We start from the raw sequence: 9589 nt of genomic DNA, 5'->3' as shown, positions 1-9589 counted from the left end.
TTGCCGCCATGAGAAATTCGGATGATCACGCCAACCCGGATTGTAGGTGTTGGAATATGGATTGTTCCCGGGCCGCGAGAACATGGCATTAGCTTGCTCTTGGTTGGGACTAGGAAATTGCTCCGATGTGGGGCAATCTTTCGAGAGATGGAATGGACTAGTACATGAAGCACAAATTGAACTTGCCGAATTTTGAGACAATGAAGGAGGAAGATGTGGTGCCATCAATTGATAGAATTTATGAGCGATGGCATCCACTTGAGATGATTCCTCCCTTATTGACTTTGGTTGACAAGGGTTGGTGTTGTTTGGAGTGGTTGCGGTCGGAGCCCTACGAGAATTGTGTTGAAGTGAATTTTCACTCAAATTCTCAAGTAAGGTCCAAGCCTCATCCGCATTCTTGGACATGAACATCCCACCACAAGAAGAATCAACCATGAATCTATGGGTTTCGGTCAAGCCGGCATAGAAAGCTTGCACTAATTGCCATTTTGGGATCAAATGATGAGGACACTTCCGAAGAAGATCTTGTAACCTTTCCCAAGTCTCGTGGAGTTGTTCTCCATCAACTTGAGAAAAGCTTAGAATGGAACGCCTCATTTGGTTGGTTTTACTCACCGGATAATACTTCTTAAGAAATTTTTGTTGCAATTGAGCCCAAGAAGTAATAGAGTTGGGAGCGAGGGAGTTCAACCAATATTTTGCCCTATCCTTTATGGAGAATGGGAAGAGATGGAGATGAAGTGCATTGTCCGGAAAACCTCTCAACCGGATGGTTGAACAGATTTCAAGGAACTCATCAAGATGCTTGTATGGATCTTCATTATCAAAGCCATGAAATGATGGAAGCATTTGAATGGTACTAGACCTGATCTCATATTGAGCTGCATCGATGTTTGGCATCACTATGCAAGATGGAGAAGCATAGGTGGTAGGGATGAAATGATCTCTAAGAGTCATTGGCTCGATATTAGGAATTTCAGCCCTTTCATTCCCCGGATTTCCTACGTTATCCCCCATTATATTGAATTCAGTTTCAAGGTCCCTTGTAAGAGTGGGTTCCCTAAGGTTCCGTCTAAGAGTTCTTTCAAGAGAATTGATATCAATGGGCGAATCGATTGTGGGTAAGGAAAGTGACCTACGACCGAACATCAACAATAAAGCATAAACTCAATAAAGCAATTCATCAACCACAACTCCACATACGATGTTCCCTTTCTCCTCAATTATCAAGACGGAAAATGTAAATGGCCACGACAAGGACCGATGCTTTAACACAAAATTTAAACAGGATAAGAGCCTCAACAAGGGCTTCACAACTAAACTAAAACTAAATTTAACACATGCACAATATTCACAACTCGAAACTAGAAGTCACGAGACTTACCTGGGGTCCTCTAGACTTACAATTTGCTAGCATTCCCACGGCGAGCTTCGAGTCCCAAGAATCTTACAACACTTAAAACACAAAGGTGGTCAAAACACACAAGGAATATTCACAAGACACAATATTCACAATCAAACTAAATTTAACCCTAGAAACTTCGGTTGCTAAACCGTTTGCAGTCCCCGGCAACGGCGCCAAAAATTGATCGGTTGATCAACTAACATCAACCTTCGCAATAGCACGAATCATTGTAAAATAGGGCTATTGGTCGGGTAAGTCGAACCACTGGGACTGCGCTAATCTATGGCAACCTAAGTGTCTAGAGTCATTTTAGAGTGATAAGGGGTGTTCATAGAGGGTTTGTTTTGTTTGTCATTAAACTAGGAAATTAAAAGTGCATAAAACAATAAATTGCAAGAATTCAAGGGAGTGAAGTACAAGTAAAGAAGGCTAGGGAAATGAATCCACCTCCATCCCTATACACATGCTAGGTTAAGATTAATTTAAGGGGAAAACAACATATATGATAGTCATGATACATAACAATACTAGGTTGCTATAATATCCTTAAGAAGTTCATTTAATTAGAAAGGCAAGAATAAACCATCAAAGGTTCACATGATCAACTACCTAAACTAAAATGTAGCTTAGAACATGCTTACTAAGCCAAGGATTATCAAGCCCTAATTTAAATGGTGAATGCACATAAAGCTAAGAATCAAGTATAGCCCATCAAAGGGAAACCCTAAGCCATGAACTATCTAGGTTCTCCAACTCCATGCCATTAAAACCATTCCATGATCTAACTTCCATTGTCACCATGGAAGTGCAAGCAATATGATTAAGAAAAGCAACCATCCAAGACAAGATGAATAACTCACAATAATCATTTAAAACATTCAACATTCATTACAACAAAAATGAGGCTCTTGACCATGGAAAGACTATCAAAAATACAATGTAATCCCCAAAAATAAACTATACTAACACATGCTTACAAGGGAGGGGTTTCATCACCTCCCTAGATGAGGTTTAGTTACCCATTGGTGAGCTAGAAGAAGGAAGAAGCATCATCCTCATCTCCATTTTCGAGCTCCTACTGTAGCACTCAAGAACACCCTTCTCCTTGCTCTCTTCTCTCTCCTTTTTCTTGCTCAAGATAAAGCTTAATGATATATGTGGCCTTTGGGTAGCCTTTTATGCTCCAACAATACCCTCTCTCCTCCAAGGAACACCTCCAACCACTTCATAAAGAAGGGAGATGGCATTGGGGAAACCAATGTGCAAGTGGGCTGAAATGAGCCATTTCCGAAGGGCATTCTGCCTGATTTTTGAGCACACGCTTGGTGACTTCGAGCACTCTAACTTAGTGCAATGTGCAACATGCTCCTCTTGCTCAATGCTGACCTATTTTGGGAAAACTGCTATAACTTTGTGCCCCGAACTCCGAATGACGATCTGTTTGAAGCTTTGGAGAGCTGATTCAGTGCTTTAAAAACTTCATGTTTTGATAAAGACCCAATTCTCAAGTCTGGTTGGTCGAAAATGGGGAGAAAGGCAGTACATTAGTGCTGCTAGGCAGTTCTGCGCACCTCTGTTGTGAAGATCATAACTCTCTACTCCGAACTTCGAATGATGAACCACTTGAAGATTTGGAAAGCTGATTCAGAGCTCTAAATCTTTCATGTTATGAGGGAAGTCCAGTTCTCGAGTTTGGAAGGTCAAAATGGCAAGCAAAGTCCAGGCTCTACTGCTGCCAGAATTCAGCATTGGCACCTTTTGTTGCTCAGGATTCCACAAGGCCTTATTCTTGTTCCATTTTGGCCAATGAACCTGAAAATGCATAAAAACATAGAATTGGAGTTAATCTACATAAAATAATTAATAACTGGACTTTGTTAATGTAATTTAGGGCGCTTGAATGTACATTATTCGGCGCTTATCAAGGGCCCAAACTCTAGGTTAATAATTGAACTTATTTAATCGAAAAAAGAAAAAAAAGAAGAAGAAGAAGTTGCAAAAGCAATAAAAGTGAGGACTTCTCCCAAATGGTGAGAAGTGGGAAATGATTAGATGGAGGTTGTCTTGATTTGTAGCCTAGTTGATTTGAGCTTGTAAGTCCGTAGGGGTGTTTGAACACCTAGTGCCCTAAAGCCGTTTTGTTTGGGAGTCATTGACCTAACGCTCGATCTCATGATTTGCTAGAAAGCTTAATAGATCAATACATTGCACTATGCTTCCATCTTTAATCCTAAAAAAAAAAAAAAATGATTGAAAAGAATAAGCGCACCTAGAACAATGAAACTTTAATAAAAGGTCCACTTTTTATCTTGATGATCGATACTAGATTTGTGTGCTAGTTTGAGGGTAAGGATATGATTAATTCTTTAGTTGGCTAAGATAGTAACACATTGATGCCGGTCCACTCAAAAGAATTCTAGAGTTGTTTTGATTTGCATGATCATTTTCTTGATGTGTGGATGACCATACTTGCTTGCTTGATGTTGAGATTTTGGGAGATTGCTTAAAAAGGGTTGAAAAATTGCATACTTGAGGTAGTTTTCTCCCAATGCTTGTTTGTAATATTGGTACCTCTTTTGAAAAAAAATGAGCTTAATGTTTATGGGTACCATTTTTGGAAAACCTCACGAGACTTCACTCATCCACTAGGGGTAACCTAGGGGTTTAAAAGGCTTGTTGCATATGCTAAATGTAATCGTGTTCCCTACGAAAGTGGCGTTATCCATTTATTGTTTTCTAGTTTATAGTTGTATAGTTGTTCATTTCATTCATTTACTTTCTAGTTCATTGCTAGGGACTAGCAGTATTTAAGTTTGGGGGTGTGATGAGTACTGAAAAGTGCGTATTTAATCCCTTAAGCTTAGGCATTCTAGTACCTTTATCTATCTTACTTTACCGTTTTAGATTAATTTCGTATTATTTCCATTTTCAGGCACTTATCCCGAAAATAAACTAACTCAGCCAAATAAGAGCTTAATTGAAGCAATTCTGAGATTAAACAAAGAAAGGAGCAAAGTGGAGAAAGAAAGAAGCAAAATGAAGCAAAGCAACAAATTCGATCGATCCAAGTCCAAGGTTCGATCGATCGAACATTGATCAATCTCAACACTTCAAGATAGATCTAAGCCTTGACCCAAACCACTTAAGTCCAAAAGTTCGATCAATCCAACATCATTCTTCATTCGATCGAACATCTTTATCCTTATCCAAATGATTGATCCTATCCATAGCCGTACCACCCACTAACCACTTTTGTCCTTTTCCCATAAATATCTCCCATAAATATCTCGGATTTGTCTTTTTCCAAAAAGCTTAGCCAGTTGGATCGATCCAGTCTAAGTTCGATCGATCTCACTTACTTTCGATCGATCGAACTTCCTCCAGTGCGAAAAAGTTAAAATTCTATCTCATTGAAAGTTGTCCTTTATCCAATCATTAGGGAATATTGTATGCACGACCCCAGCTCATTTTGGGTATCATTTTGACCTACCTATATAAGGATAAGGATTGCTTTTTACAAGGAAAGCCAATATTATTTTTCATATCATCTCTTGGAGAGGAAGTTTTAGAGGAGGAGGAGGCTAGAGACACCATTGGAGATCTTCATCAACAAGGAGCAAACCTCTTCCATGGAGTTAGCCCTTGAGGGTTAGAGCATCTTCACCATGAGTGGCTAGACATCCTCTTGGGGCTAGAGTTAGCCCCAAGCATGCTTTCTATATCTTAATCTTGTGTATTATTGAGGGATTAGTGTTGTAATTAATGTTTTGACACTTTGATATATATAGATCTTGTTTAATCAATGATTTGTGTGGTTTAATGCTTCCAATTCATCATTTCATTCTATTCATATGTCTATGTACGCTAGAATTGGTGTTCATGTTCTTGTCTCTAAATTTTGTGTTATTGATGCATGTCTCTGTGTATTGATACCATGAATTTAGAGATTGTCAAAACATAGTGCTTAAAGAAATGCTTTTGTGATTTTCTTGATGGTTCATACTTATCTCTTGATGGATTGTGCCTCTCCCCTAGTTTATTTTCATGCTAGTAGTGTAGATGTAGTGTAGTTGTAGTGTAGTGTTAAATGGGAGGACAATCTATGCTTGTTGTTTGATGATCTAAGCTTTTGAATGCAATTAGCATATGTCTCTAATCTTGTGTTGTATTTGGATTGTGAGACTAATCTTAAGGCATTGATGTAACCCAATCTAGTACTATGGTTTGATTGTTTTAACTCTGGGTTATTTTTAATATATATTAAGTTTTTAATTACATGTCTATGAGTAATTAAGACAACTCAATTGGATTTAATGTTTTAAATAGTTTTCGAATTGTTATTACCTTGTCTTAGATATAACTGTTCATTTCCTATTCTCAACCCATTCTTATTGGACAGTATCTGGCGGAGCCCTGCCGGACATAAAAATGGAGGTCATGTAATGGTATTCCAATGTTTTTTTATAAATGAATGTTTTCGTAGTGTATGCGTAGGAAAGATAGATTGTTTATAAAATTAGTTAAAGTAATTAGAGTAGGTGGGTGGATAGTCCATGCTAACCGCAGATAGGTTATAATTAACTGCAATTTATAAAACATCTTTCTTTAAAAACTGAATTGAACGAATGTTACTAAGTTCAATTCATTTGAATATAATTTGTTAAATTCCCAGAGTGGAAATAGTTAACCATAGTATGAAGGTTGCGGTGAAGTTAATGCCCTAAGACCTTTCTCTCTCTGATCACTTTAGTTTAATTTTAGTTTAATTTTAATTTATAATCATGACAACCAATTAATCAATTTAACTAGTTACCTGTAAACCAATAAAGATTAGTTAAAAGCAATACATAATACACTTTTCTCCCTGTGGGTTCGACACCCTCTCTATAGTACTATTTTACAAAGATTCGTGCTATTGCGAGTGGTTATTTATTATTGAAGTAAAAACTGACACACACAACAATTTTTGGCACCGTTGCTGGGGAGATTTGTTTATTAGTTTAGTTTTTAATTAGTTTTATTTTTGGTTTACCAATCTTCGGAGTTTCTGATATCTCACCTTAATTCTTTTACTTTTTAGGTGCAAGAAATTAGCAGTGAGAACAAAGAAGCTTAAGGGATAAAAAGCTTCACTTTATAAAATCTTATATGAGTTTTTGCTGTTTTCTTTTACTTAGAAAATTTTATTTTTGTTATTAGTAGGATTAGTGGAATTAGTGTACGTTAACTCGCCATACTCAGTCAAAACCTTTAGTGCATGATCCTGAAATAGAGCGAACTCTTAGTCAATTAAAAAAACTTAAAAAACATTTGAATTCAATAGGTAATTCCTCTAATAACATGGCTGATAATCATGATGCACTGGGTAATGGTAATGGCAATGGTAATGGAGAACGAGCACCACCTGTTCCTCCAAAACCACAATTGAGAAATCATTTTATTCCAACCACATACACTTCCCCTTCGTGCTTTGTATTTCCTGATGTTGATGCTTCCCATTTTAAGATCAAGCCTGCTATGATCCAAATGCTTCCTACCTTCCATGGGTTTGCAACAGAGGATCCTTATACGCACTTGGATGTATTTTTGGAATTGTATTCGACTTCCAAGTTGACCACTCTTACCAATGATTCATTCAGGATGCTATTTTTCCAATTCTCTCTCAAAGACAAAGCAAAAAATTCTTTGCAGTCCCTTCCACCAAATTCCATATCTACATGGGACATGTTGCAACAATAGTTCTTGAAAAAAGTACTACATAGTGGGTAAAACCTCTCAAATAAGAAGAGATATTATGGCATTTTCCCAAATCCCGCGAGAACAGCTCCATGATTCATGGGAAAGATATAATGATCTTCTAAGAAAGTGTCCACACCATAATATTGCTAAATGACACTTAATATAGATTTTCTATGATAGTCTTTTTGATTCTTATAGAAACATGGTTAATGCATCTAGTAATGGAGCTTTTCTGTGTAAGAGTCCGGCTGACGCTTATTAACTATTTGAGGCCCTAAGTGAAAATCCAATGCAACATGCTTCTTCCTCTAGGTCTAGGTCTTCACCTGAAATGCATAAGGTTGAAAAACTCTATGAGGTAGACAAATCTAGTGAGTTAGCCACTTAAATAGAAGTATTAAACCGTAGGTTTGATAAAGTCTTATCATCTGGCTAGGTTCTTGTTGCTAATCCACAAATTACCTTGCCAAAGGAAGTTTGTTCAATCTGTGCTAATCCTTCCCATTTTCCTGACACTTGCCCTATGATGGGACAATCATCTGAGATCCCGCAGGAGCAAGTGAATGTTGCATTCTCTAGACCAACTTACAATCCATATGCTTCTACATATAATCCTGGCTAGAGAGATCATCCAAATCTATCATGGCGTAATCAAAGTCAAGGAGTCAATGTTCCTTAATCACAGGGGCAGTATCAAAATTCATCTAATCCTATGCCACAAAATAATTCTTTCAATCTTCTTAATTCTCATTCACAAGCCATAGTAAAGCTAGAGGCACAAGTTGGGCAAATAACGAGTACTCTATCTCGAATAGAGGATGGAAAGCTTCCTAGTCAACCAGTAGCTAACCCGAAAGGGCAGACTTATATAATTAATGAAACCAATTTCTTAGGTATTCATTATGAGCAAGTTCAGGCTATTACTACATTGAGGAGTGGTAAAGTGGTTGATAATCATGTTGAAAAAGGACAAGAAGAAAAAGAGAGGTTTAGGGTTCCCATTGTTGCTATCATTCATAATCCACATCCCAGGGATGTTTCCTCAAGCTCTATTCCACAATCCACCACAAGAGTTAAAGGTGGAGTTACTTCTTCATCTACTCCCAACATTAAGACAACTTATGAGCCAAGAGTGCCTTACCCTGAACATCTCAAGGAACCCTCCCACTTTGGTAAGCAAGGGGAGAAAATACAAGATATGATGGAAGTCTTTAAACAAGCCAAAATCAATCTTCCTCTGCTTGATGCTATAAAGCAAATTCCAGCCTAATCCAAATTTTAAAGGACTTGTTCACTCTCAAGAGAAAATCCAAAAGCCAAGTTCCTAAGAAAATTTGTCTCACCGAGCAAGTCAGTGCTATTCTTAAGTACAACACTCCTCTAAAAGTTAAAGATCCCTGTGCTCCTACAATTTCTTGCATTATTGGAAACAATGTGATAGAGCAAGCACTTCTTGATCTTAGAGTAAGTGTGAATCTTATTCCTTACTCAATGTATGAGAAGTTAGGTTTGGGAGAGTTAAAACCTACGTCGATTGTTCTACATCTTGCTGACCGTTCTGTCAAACAACCATGGGGTATTGTTGAAGATGTACTCATAAAAGTGGACAAGTTCTTTTTTCTGGTTGATTTCTTAGTTCTTGATACAGACCCGGTCCATAATTCTAAAAAATATATTCCAATTATTCTTGGGTGTGCTTTTCTAGCCACAGCGAATGCTTGCATTAACTGTAGGACTAGAGCTATAGATTTATCTTTTGGAAATATGAAAGTCAAATTGAACATCTTCAATGCTATTCATCGTTCCCACGATGATAGTGAATGTTTCTTCCTTGATGTCATTGATGAGTTGGTTGAGGAATCACTCCCAACTATTTTATCCAATAATCCTTCAGAAGCTTGTTCGAATCACTTCAATTATAAAGACTTCGATATCGAATCTTCAATAGCTGAAGTGAATTCCTTGCTTAACTCCACTCCTATCACAGATTTTCCTTAGAAATCTAGACTTGAGCCTCTTCCTCCACTTTCTAGTACTCTACATATTCCTTCTTTAGAGTCTCCACCTAAGCTTGAGCTTAAGCCACTACCGGATAGCCCAAGTATGCTTTCTTGGGTTTAAATGACATTCTCCCGGTGATCATTGCTTCCAATCTTATAAGTTCCGAGGAAAGTAGTCTCTTAAAAGTTATTGAGAAAAATAAAGAGGCTATTGGGTGGAGTGTGGCTGATTTAAAAGGAATTAGTCCCACAATTTGCATGCATCAGATTCATTTGAAGGAGGATTCCCGAACAGCTCGGGAACTCCAAAGAAGATTGAATCCTAATATGAAGGAGGTGGTTTTGAAGGAAGTTGTGAAGTTGCTAAATGTGGGAATAATCTACCCCATCTTAGATAGCAAGTGGGTGAGTCCTACTCAAGTAATACCTAAAAAGACAGGTA

Source organism: Cornus florida, unplaced genomic scaffold (assembly GCF_030987335.1).
Source record: "Cornus florida cultivar Cherokee Brave unplaced genomic scaffold, ASM3098733v1 CherokeeBrave_3.0.0_Hap2_Chr06, whole genome shotgun sequence".
NCBI lineage: Eukaryota > Viridiplantae > Streptophyta > Magnoliopsida > Cornales > Cornaceae > Cornus > Cornus florida.
The sequence above is the reverse complement of the archived record's forward strand: the minus strand, read 5'-3'. Positions refer to the sequence as shown.